Consider the following 12,364-nt stretch of genomic DNA (forward strand, 5'->3'; position numbering starts at 1 on the left):
GTTCATCGAATATCAATCTAGGGATATTAGCTATCTCACCATACAATGATCAAGACAAGAGCAGTTTCATAAGGTATTGCCAATTTAGTCAGAAGGCCCATACCAAAACAACATCAGAAATCAAGAATGTCTCAATATAGCACCATACACAACCACACAAGAAATAATTAGAAGCAACAAAAGGACATTACACTAAGACTAGATATCTAGCCTGAACCTAAGACTAGTAGGCATGAGGAATTGGTTCAGGGGGTAGAGGTGGAAAGAGTCAGAGCCTTAAAAAATATGGCTATTTGTTGTGCATGAGAATCTTTTTCCCTCTTCAGCTTCTCTCTGATTTCCATTTTCCTAGAAAACACGTTGCCCTCTTTCAACTTCTGATTCTCTTCAGTTAGCAGGTCCACTCTCTTTATTGCATCGACTACCCTGCTACTTCCCAGAAGTATAGCAGACCTAGTACCTCCTCTAGACTTCAGATCAGTATACCCATACTACCTTAAGAGTGACAATGTCCAACACATCATTGTGATTACCAAGCCTGAGATCAGGAAGAGAGACATTAAGCTTTTCAAGCAAGCTAGTCAACAAAATCTATAAGGCATAATATGTTTGGCTTTGTTTGTGTCAGCAACCCTTGCCATATGTTGATTATTAGTACAGGTAGGTTGATGGGCTTTTCAATATCTAACAACTCCATCACTTCCATATCAAATAGAGTTGCTTCATGCCTCCTTTCAAACCTTTGGATTATACATGAATTCACAAATTTAAAGATTAGCTTATGAAAAGGTGACACGAATTAAAAACTATCACCGGTCGTGATAATGCCTAACCCACTTGCTAGTCAAACCAGTCATAAAATAATAACAAATTATAATAATGAATTACAGAATAGATAGATCTGAAAGACAAATAACCATAGATAATGCCAAATTATAATACGAATCCCCAGAACTGGCAACACTGAGTCATGAGATCAATAATACGAATACAAGTCTGAAATATAGAAATATAGTCTGAACAACAACAACAACAACAATAAATAAACTTAGTAAGAGATGCCAAGGACTGCGATTAGGAAGAAGCTCTACCTCGATCTCCAAAACTCAGCGAACAGCTCCACACAAAAAGCTCGACTGGATCCAACCCCTGAATCTGCACAATTAAGTGCAGAGTATAGTATGAGTACAACCAACTCCATGTACTCTGTAAGTATCATGACTAACTACGGTGAGGTAGTAGTGGAAAGAACTACCAATGATAATTACTTAACAACCTGTTCAGTTCATAACTACACAAGTACACAATAATGCTACCCAACAAAGCTTGAAATATCGATATAACCAAATCAGTGCACATAGAGAAGATGTGTGTAAGTTTTATAGTAGTTTAACAGCTCAGCATATAAAGAAGATATGAATTTATCACCAAAGATCATCAACATTAGCATATAGAGGAGATATGCATTAAGAATCGAGTTAATGGGCACATGTTAATATATAGAGAAGATATGTATCATGCCTTCACTTTCCAGCAAAACAATATATAGAGAAGATGTGCATAAAGAGGCCTATATATATTTCAAAACTAGCATATAGAGAATATACGCGATAAAATCATGTATACACACAGGGTGTTTACTGATAGAATAGAGATGAAAAAATCAAACACTGATCAGTTTTCCTCATAATACGGGTACGTCATCAAAAGAGAAACATGAAAGGATGACTCTAGGAGGTTGGATCTTTATCCGCACTCTGCACAGATAACTCACGTGCCATAATATAACAACCACACGGACCACTCATGTGGTATCATAACTCAAACTGCACGGACCACTAATGTGCTACCAATCCAGTCCATATTACGCAAAAAGTATATATAAGAATACATATATACGTACAATAGATAATAAATACATACTTCTCACAACCCAAAATTCACCTAATCGTGATAGCACCTAACCCAACCCGTTAGGTAAGCCAAACAACAAATGACACAATTCTAATAAGATTGTAAGTATTCAGTAAGTGAAATAACTGAATTTTAATATAATACCCCAAGAATTGGTAGTACAAGTCATGAGCCGCTAAGACTTAGGTTTATAAAGATGGTATGCAAATAAATACAACATCTGTTTAGAATATACATAAACAGAATACTGTAATGACTCAGCCGGTCGTTTTGAGTATTGTAGCCATGTTTTCCTATTTATTGCTTATTCTATGTTCATTTGTAGTTATGTTACTTATCGGGGTGGTTGTCTTGGTTTCGGAGATGTTTTGGAATGAATTGGGACACTTAGTCCCAAGGTTAGAAGCTTAAGTTGAAGGAGTTACTGGATGTTGACTTATGTGTAAATGACTCCGGAATAGAATTTTGATGATTCTGATAGCCTTTTGTGGTGATTTTAGACTTAGAAGTATGTCCGGATATTGATTTGGATGTTTGTAGGTCATTTTGGTTTGAATTGACAAAAGTTGGAAAGTTGAAGGTTTGGAAGGTTGAGAAGTATGACCGAGAGTTGACTTTGTAGATATCGAACTTGGATTTTGGTTCCGGGAGCTGGAGTAGGTCCATTGTGTAATTTATGACTTGTGTGCAAAATTTGAGGTCAATCGGAGTTGGTTTGATAGGTTTCGGCATCAATTATAGAAGTTGGAAATCCATTAGTTTCATTAAGCTTGAATTGGGGTGTGATTCGTATTTTTGATGCTGTTTGATATGATTTTAGGTTTCAACTAAGTTCGTATCAAGTTTTAGGATGTGTTGGTATGTTTGGATAGGGTTTCAGGGGCCTCGGGTGTGATTCGAATTGAAATCGAATTGAGTTTTGGACTTGAGAATTTTCTATTAGCTTCAGTTCTGGTGTAACCGCACCTGCGTGGAATTAGCCGTAGGTGCGGAGCTGCAGATGTGGCCAGTCATGTGCAGATGCAGAGGAAGGCTTTAGACTGTTGGACGGCAGGTGCGTGAAAGAATCTGCAAAAGCATAGTCGCTTCTTCGAGGAAGAGACCGCAGAAGCGGAAGTGAGCAGGAGGCGAGTTGGGCATGTGTTTCCGTAGAAGCGGACGCTGGTGCACAGAAGTGCATCTATTGATGCGGTGCAGATCTTCAGGTGTGATACTGCCTGTAAGGCCCCATAAAATTTCACCTATAACCCGAGGTTCTGTGGTGGCGAGGTAGGCTAATATGTTTGGTGATGGTAGAAATTCCAGTTGCCATTCTTGATAGGCAAGTCCGAAAGCTAAGAAATAAAGAGATTGCCTCCGTGAAAGTGTTATGGTGAAATCAGCAGGCTGAAGAGGCCACCTGAGAGGCCGAGGAAGAAATGAAAAAGAAGTACTCTCATTTGTTTGAATAGCTATGTAATAGTTTCTATGAAATTACTTCCTATGAACTATGTATCACTTGTACAATTTATGCTCAGGATATTTCCTTTCTAGTAATATATTGCTTATGAGGACACGGTTGGTGTTGTTTCATATTATGTTGCATCGTTGAATTATGTACATGCTGTTAGGATTGGTTTCTGGGATGCTCTTATAGGTGGATAGACCCAGTTACAAGGGAAACTCTGCCAAAATTTTTGGAAATTTGGGGAGTTGGTCAAATTTGGACTACTGGTGTGTGAAGTAATAGCTGGGTCATGTTGAGTACTAATGATGAATTTAGACCCTTATTCGAGGACGAATGATCTTAAGTGGGGGAGGATGTAAGGCCCTGTAAAATTTCACCTAAAACCCGAGGTTCCGGAGTGGCGAGGTAGGCTAATATGTTTGGTGATGGTAGAAATTCTTCGCGGCGAGCTTGCTCGCTGCGGTACGGACTTTTATGTCGAACAATGCTCTAGGGAGTTAAAGGAAAATGTTGGCAGAAAAAGACATTTTTGCGGCCTACTATGTTGTCGCAAAATCACTTTAGGACCGCAGAATGGCCGCAGAGTAAAGCAGGAAACTGGGCAAGTTTGGATGGTATTGTGCGGTCAATTATGTGGTCGCAAAACCATTTCGCAGGCCGCACATCGACCACGAAACCAGCATGATGATTTTTTTCGGAGGGAGGTTTTACGACGCATTATGCGACCGCAGAACAGGTCTGCGGACCGCATAATGGCCGCAGAATGGGGCAGAAGTGCCCAGTTCTGGAGGGCCATTTCGCGGACCGTAAAAGCATTATATTGACTCCATAGACCATTTCTTAAGTGAAAACCTGATATTTTGAGAGTGAGAGAGTGTTGTGGAGTGGGAGAGGGTTCCTCAAAAATTTGTTCTTCAATTCTTGATCAAATCTTAGAAGATTAACAAGGGAAACTCACTAGGTCTTCATCCTAAAGGTAAGATTCTACACCTTAACTCTCAATTTCGAAATTCAACTAAAGATAGGTAATTAGTAAGGAAATTCTTGGGTGTGGAAGTTGTTCATTTTGCATGCATGTGTTATCAAGGAGTGTAGGAATCCACCATATGAGGACCTTGAAACCTTAATGCACACCTAGTGTTTGATAAAATGCTCAAATGAGCTGGAACGATGATCATCTTCCTAATTTTTGGTTCAACTTGTTATATTTCTAAAATAGATCGAAGTTGCTAAGATTTTCGGAACATCTTAGAGTTTAAGGAAGCTCAAGTGAGGTATGTTGACTAAACTCTTCTCTTAGAATTGAACCCCGCAATATCCTTGTAAGTCTCGTGATGCCCTTATAAATTGAATTTTTGTCAAATAATCCATATGTCGAAATAATTACGTGTTAAATATGTATTCCAAAGATTCTTGTTATGTTGAGTTAATGTTTGAGAATGTGGTTTAAGTATGGGCTGTGTGTTACTTTGTTATGATCTAAAAGCGTGAATATTTATGAAAGCTATCATGTCAATTGTGTAAGAAGTCATATGTGCCTAAGACCCGAATTTGCTCAAGTATGTGATTAAAGTCTTAATTTGAAAGGCCTTGTTGTTGGTTATCCATGATAATGAGTGAAAATGGAATAGTGAGCTGAATTATGAAGTACGACCAATGTGACAAGAATGATATTGCATTATGGCCAATGATGTCAATAAAATGAATGACATGTAAAAGAATATGAATTGATAGGTAAATAATTTTAATAACAAATGCTTTGGGAGTATCTATTAGCCACCGAGGAAGGGTAGGTCAGAACAACCTAACCCCGAAACTACACGTGCCGGTGTAGGAGTGATTGAGGGGTAAATCCCCATGTTAATATGATGATACTATTTCCCCTTATATGGGATGATATTGGTGTGTTGAGATGTTTTCCCCTTAAATGGGATGAGATTATTTCTAGCTAGATGCGATGTAATGTCGACCCGCACGGTATTGTGGTGAGACAGCTTAGCCGATCGGGGTGAGATCGGATGCCATGTCGCGCACATGGTGGTATTGTGAGTGTATGTCTTGGGGTGAGACGGCTTAGCCGGTCAGGCTGAGATCGGACTCCGTACTAAAATATGGTGGTTAATCGTTGCTAAAGATCTCCCAACTTAAATTACCGAGACCTCCTTGAAATTTACATTTCCCCTAATGTGACACTTTGATACCGCTTGAGTCTCTTATTGATATCATGTTTTATTCTCCATTTACTGTTGCTCGTTCTATTGAGAGGGTGCTTAGTTTTACATACTAATACTATTTCATATGTACTAACGTCCTTTTTGCCGGGGCGCTGCATCTTTAATGGATGCAGGTGATTCCGTAGTAGGTGGTATTGATCAGTGATAGCAGCACACCCACTCCTCAGCTGAATGGTGAGTCCCACTTTATTTCGGGGTCCTGTATCTTCTATCTTTTGTACATAGCATTATGAGGTTTAGCCGGGGCCTTGTTACCGGCACTGTCATAGCACTCTTTTGTTCTTGTTAGAGGCTCCGTAGACATAGTTGTCACGATCCAAACCGATGGGACGTGACGGGCACCCGGTACCTTACTCAACCGAGTACCAACATAACGTATCTTTTCATATCATACTATCATAGATAACTGAGCCGGAAGGCTGCCGTGAGATAAGTATAATACAACACGTGATACCAACTTATACATAAGACATACGGGCCTATAAGACCAAAATAACCACTCGTACACTGAACATAGGCTGACAAGGCCATACAATATTTTACGTACATTACATCTATCTACAAGCCTCTAAGGATACATAATTTTCATAAAGGTTGGGACAGAGTCCCGCCATACCAAACAATACACGTCTAAATCATAATAACCAAACAAGCAACTCCGAAGCAAATGGAGCGCACCAACATCTTCCGCTGAGGTGATAACCTACTTGGAGGGCTATCGACCTGTCTATTGGAACATGCGAGCATGAAACGCAGCATCCCTAGGCAAAAGGGACGTCAGTACAAATAATGTACCGAGTATGTAAGGGATGAAAATCAGTAAATAAAAGATATGAGAGAAACATGGAGTAAAAGACTCAACATGTACGTCTGCATAGCTCTGTGAATCATTTCATTTTTATAATGTCCTGCATATGCGTATAAATATCATATCAAGTATAGGTATATGCGTTCATAACATCATCAAGCCTCTGAGGACATCCCATCATATCATTTTGGCCACTGTGGGAAAATCATCAACGTATACCAGCTGATCAGGTGGTGGTACGTATATAACGCCGTAACCTTTTTTCCATATCCCATATAAATATAATAAACATATATACACGTATATAACGTCATCTGGCCATGGGTCAATGTATATGTAAATGAATGCAATGCATGAGAAGTATATCAATAAACTCTCTTGGAATGTCATAAGACCATTATGCCTTTGAGTAATATCATGAAATAAACTTTATCAACTTACGTATTTTCTGAGACCCATGAACAGATGATAGAATAATATGACACATGGGGAATCAAGAACATAAGCATCTCTAGTATTTCTATGAATAGAGTCATTTATGGAAATTGTGCATTTGATCGTTTCGTTTCTGTCGTATAGATCATGCCAAAAGAAAGAAGGGATAGCCTTAACATACCTGGGTCGATTCTCTTGACAACCTCTCTAACACATATTAATTGTGACAAAACACGTGACGGCAAGATCGGAGTAGGAAAAAATCCGTATGATATTCTTGATAAAAATTACACCGTACTTCCTTATAATTGCAAAATCTCACATTGTTTAAGATGCTATGAAATCTTGTGGAATTTCCATGAAATCATGTTGAATTTGTTGAAAATGCTAAACTTCCCTACGTTACCAGGTTAGAGAAGTCTTATTTTTGAGTTGAATTTTTGAAGACTAACGCTATTGATGAAAGACTTCTTAAGTCTTAAGATGCCTTAGGATGTGGCCCCACTTTATGAATAATTTTGCCACCAAATTCCTTAAGGTGACACCTATCTTAAATGACTAATGAGTCATTAATTAGAATAGAAGGGGGCTGCCACGTTTTTTACATTTTGAACTCATCCAAAGACCTTAGTCTTTACCCAAAGACTTTAATTAATCCACCACTAATTATTAATTAACTAGGTAATGTTCTATTACCCAATAATTAACCAATTACCCACATAACTAAAAATTATCTCCACTTACTTAACATACTACTCACTTTTAACATACCTTATATACCTTACTATCATGGTCATGTGGTACCTTTCCATAAATACCGAGTATTTAGCCCTGGCCGTATTTTATCCCAACATGTCAAACTTGGACGAAAATTCATTTTCGTTGACTTGCTTCCCCTCTCACCTTCACGAATTTACTCACCACTTGTTTGAAATAGCATAATGCTTATAATCTCAAAATAATCCCATTCCCGAACTTACGTCGATTAACTTACGACGAAACCTTAACATACGAAAGTGCAGAATGTAACATCTCATTTCTGAGCTTATATCAATTTACTTATGGCGTACTTCCATGTACGAAAATATGGGGTGTAACATCATTCTCCCCCTTGGAACATTCGTCCTCGAATGTTGACTGATGCACTTATCATTCTCATAAACTATAGCTCTTGCGAATACTTTAATACACTTCTTGCCATTTAGGCAACTGTTCTTTGAATAAATCCAAAGGCCAGGGCATTCCCCCCTTTAGGCCTCTTTCTCGCACCACGGTCTGTGGTCAAAATTCTTCCAATCTCGTAACTCTTGCTATCTTCTGTCATGCAGCCTGTACGACTTTTTCCTTGTATGTGCGCCTATGTGACTCTTCTCTCCTCTTTCCTCCAGCTTTTTGCCAATCTTTAGGCCTTACTTTGCAAATATATTTACAGAACTTGATAAAATGTCCCTCTGGGCATCTGTAGGTATACTGAAGTTCTTCGCTCGGTACTTTGTCGAACTTACGAATATTGTTATACCTTATTTCATAGATCCGCTTATCCATTCGTATGATTTTACTGCATCTAGGTAGGTCTTATTATACCGTAACTCTTACTTTGATTTATCGTTACTGAGGTCTGCTACCGAACTCCAGGTTACTTTCGTTACTTATCCCATATGTATAAATCTAAGTCCTTTAATGCCTCCTCATTACTTGTTCATCTTAAGAATGGCGGCCTAATCTCACCTCATACCTTGTGACTTTTTTTCATCCACTGTTGATTCACCTTAATGTTGATCTATCATCTACCACTGATGACTTCATCTCTTATGTAACACTACCGCTAGGGCTCACGTCTCATCAGGGACATTTGGAGTAATTAGATTGATCCACCTAGGGGTGATACTATACTTCCATAATCGTATTTTATAGCATCCTAATATGACTCACCTTACATGGGTATTTAATCCTGTATAATTCATGAAATCCTCTTTAATTCATTACTCAATCGAAGGCCAAACGTCATCCTTTATCTATCATAATCACACCCTCATTCCACTCTAAATGCTATTAGTCTTTAGATTCCTTTGAGTTCATTCAGACTATGCTAAACTTTCTATAATTTAGAGAAACCATTAGCTCTCTTGTTTTCATGGGCTTAATCTCGAGGACTTCTCCATTCTCGTTACCTTCTTACTCGCCCTTTCTCATCCTTACTCCTATAACAAAACCTCGTTGCTTTACTATACTTTAGCTTGCGACCTCTACGTATCTATTTATACTATTCACAACCTTCCTTCAACTTGTTTGCACCATAGATTCCCTTATGCTATTCTAGAACATCAAGTAAGACATCGCATCGTCTCTAACTCTTCTTTACTCTCTTGGCTAGATCTCTCGGTACTTAGAAACCATAGGCTGGAAGATGTCACTGACGATGCCACTATCATTCCTGGATATTGAATCCCCGCGCTTCTAGCCTTCTATCCGAAGTATGGACTATTCTCAACCTTCTGCTTTTGAGTATCTCGTACGTTGTTCACCTTTACCTTACTTACCTTAAAGCCTCACATCACATCTTCTATATCCTTCATGACCTCCCCTCCACATAGGTATAATTCACATCCACGTCTTGAACTTCTATTATAATACATGCCTTCTTTACAAAATCTCGTGAGAGCTTCATACTAACTTCTTATGAGGTTGTGACACTTCTAACTGGCTTTATCGTAGAGCCGTTATAGAATATGGCTACTGCACTATCTCTCTTGTACCTCTAATATTAAGAGTAATTCTGCAATGTTCTCAATCATGATGTCTATAACTTTTTGGGTCCAATAAGCAGACTCCTAATTTACTTAGTTGATGTAACTCTTTAGTTTCCTCTTCCTTCTGATTAGCCTTTATGTAGGCTTAAGCTATCTTTCAATCTGTGGCTCATGGCATTTAGTTATTACTTTAGCCTTTCATGAACACTATGGAAAACCATGATACAATCTTCTAATGATTCCATCCTTTGTCTATGACCTGGACCAAATTCCTTCTTTTAACTTATACCGGAGTCTTCTACGGCTGATCATTCATTGAATAATTCCTTTCGTTCCATTTCAACTTTCTTCAAACGTAAGTAATTGTTTTTCCTGGTCTTTTTGCCCCTTTGTTGCGTGCATACTTAGCTTATCTGAGTTCTCACGCATGCCGAAATTTTTGTGCAACTCATATGGTCTCGAATATTACTTTTGGTTTCACTCCCTGCTCATTAGCCATGGTAGGTGCCACTTTCTTTTGTAGTGGGACTATTATTACAAAACCATTTCCTCTTTAGGTCACTATGCTTTGGTTGAAACCTTCTTCCATATTTCCTCAGCTAGTCTTTCATTGTAGTACTTAGGGAAGACCTTCTAACTCTTGTAAAGCTGCGAGCTTATTATATCGCATACCCGATGGAATTCTTGATGTTCGTACTCACCTATAATTATCCGTAGTTCTTACCTCCACGCCCTTGTGCTTGTAATATTGCTTCTGAACTAATATTTTGACTGTCTCCCCAGTGGAACTCTCTTTTATTTCCATAACATTCATACGATACCTTTAACTACCCCAACTCCTATATGAATATTTCTCAAGGGTCACAATGTCATATTTGCGAGACGGAATTTCCTATATTAGGGTTCACTATGTTTATCTTTCACGATCTATTGATTTGTCTGTATCCTCTTATCTAGCCATAACTAGGCACTTCCTGAATCAACTACTAACTACTCGCTGGCCCATTCTCATATCAATATTTCACATAATCTTTCTTGAGTTATTTCCTTTGTCTTAACTTACCTCTCGCACTGGCTCCTTATTAATCAATAACATCTCGGGTAGGAAGCCTTACTTCCTCTCCTTGACGTCATGTTCGCATAATGCTCTGGTATCGTAGCATATCTGTAGGCTTTGAATAAGTGCAATCTCATCCCTTTTTCATTTTATCGCATTCTTCCTTTACCATTCCATAGTTACTAGAACAACTTAATTCCGACTTAATGCCACATCACTCCATATTCCCATATTCCCCCCCTTTAGGGAAGTACTAATATTTAGCGCTATGACGATCTACCTATAGATGCTTTACCTCTTCATCATTGATATCGATGACCCTTACTTGCCTTGTGGTAATCCTTCTGTACCAAGGATAAGGAAATTCTTTACTCGCGCGGGCGGAACTTAGTGTAACTGGCACACATAGTCCCTTAATCTTAACTTTGCTCACATTGCTTGCTTTAGGGAAGCGTCTTCCTGAATAACCATTCTGAATATCTCATGAATCTTCTTCTATTGTCCATTCTATTATCGCCGGAATGAAATCTGAAACTCTCATGATGCCGACTATTATCAAATCACTCAGTCTCTAACTCACGTTTAGTTTGTCTTATTCACCAGCCCGTATAGACTTCTATTATTCTGGGGTCTAACTTTTCCTTTCGGTAGTTGCGTTGGAGTCACAAACTTATTTCTCGAAGTGAGGATATGACTTTATGGCCTATATTCTTTTGTTGTCTCAAGGCCTGTCACTTCTCGTCTTTTCCTTCTTTTGACCTACCGTTGTCATCCATGTATCACATCTTACTCTTAATGCTTCATTAGCTCTCTTCTTATTTCCTGCTAACATTTTTGTCTATCACTTTATCTGAAAACTTCAACAAGATATTCTTTTGCTTTTTGCTCCCTTTTTGCTCCATCCACTGGCTCTTCGGGTTGTCTAGCATTATCTCTCTACTAAGGATGGGAGCCGTACTAAGATAATATTTATCCCTTCCAGTGCCCATCTTTGTGGTACTCATATCTAGCTGTACTATTTTAGAGTGCACCATGTTGGTGTCACATAAGGAGATCTATTAGCACATTTGTAATATCCTTCAGAAAGGTAAACTAACACAAACAATTCATCCATCCTTTTGGGTCACTCTAACCCCAGCCGGATCCTGATATCCCGTCCTTCTCTTGAACCATATCTGTTAGCTCCCATAGGGCATAACTAAGATCGACGTAGCCAATTGTACATACCTCTATTACTGTTGAATGTAACTCAAAAAGTTTATATTCCTCTGCCTGAATTGTAAATATTGTTAACCTTCATTAACTGGGCGCCTCTTACCCTTCTTAATCTTGCTTATTTTTCTTGTTGAAACTTGTATTTATCTTCTGAATCTCCCATTATCTTTCACCATAAAGATGGATAAGTATTCTTGCCTCAAGGCTCCTTATCAATAGGCTTACACATCTTAGTACACACATGATCTACTGAAGACCTTATATTTACTTATCATAAGCATCATGAAAAATCGAGTACCTCTAACTCAACTCTTCCATAGTCACATTCAATCTCTTACCAACTGTCTTTTTGGATGTAGGTATTGTCTTATTACGAATAAAATAGAAGTTAGGAATTTGAATTCTTACAACTGATCTCTACCACACGATCTAGAGTAAGAAGAAAGAGTGAGAGTCTTAAATGCCCTGTAGCCTCCTACTTATAAGTGTGGTGCACGACACACC

The sequence above is a fragment of the Nicotiana tabacum genome, chromosome 15 (assembly GCF_000715075.1).
Source record: "Nicotiana tabacum cultivar K326 chromosome 15, ASM71507v2, whole genome shotgun sequence".
In the NCBI taxonomy this organism is placed as follows: Eukaryota; Viridiplantae; Streptophyta; class Magnoliopsida; order Solanales; family Solanaceae; genus Nicotiana; species Nicotiana tabacum.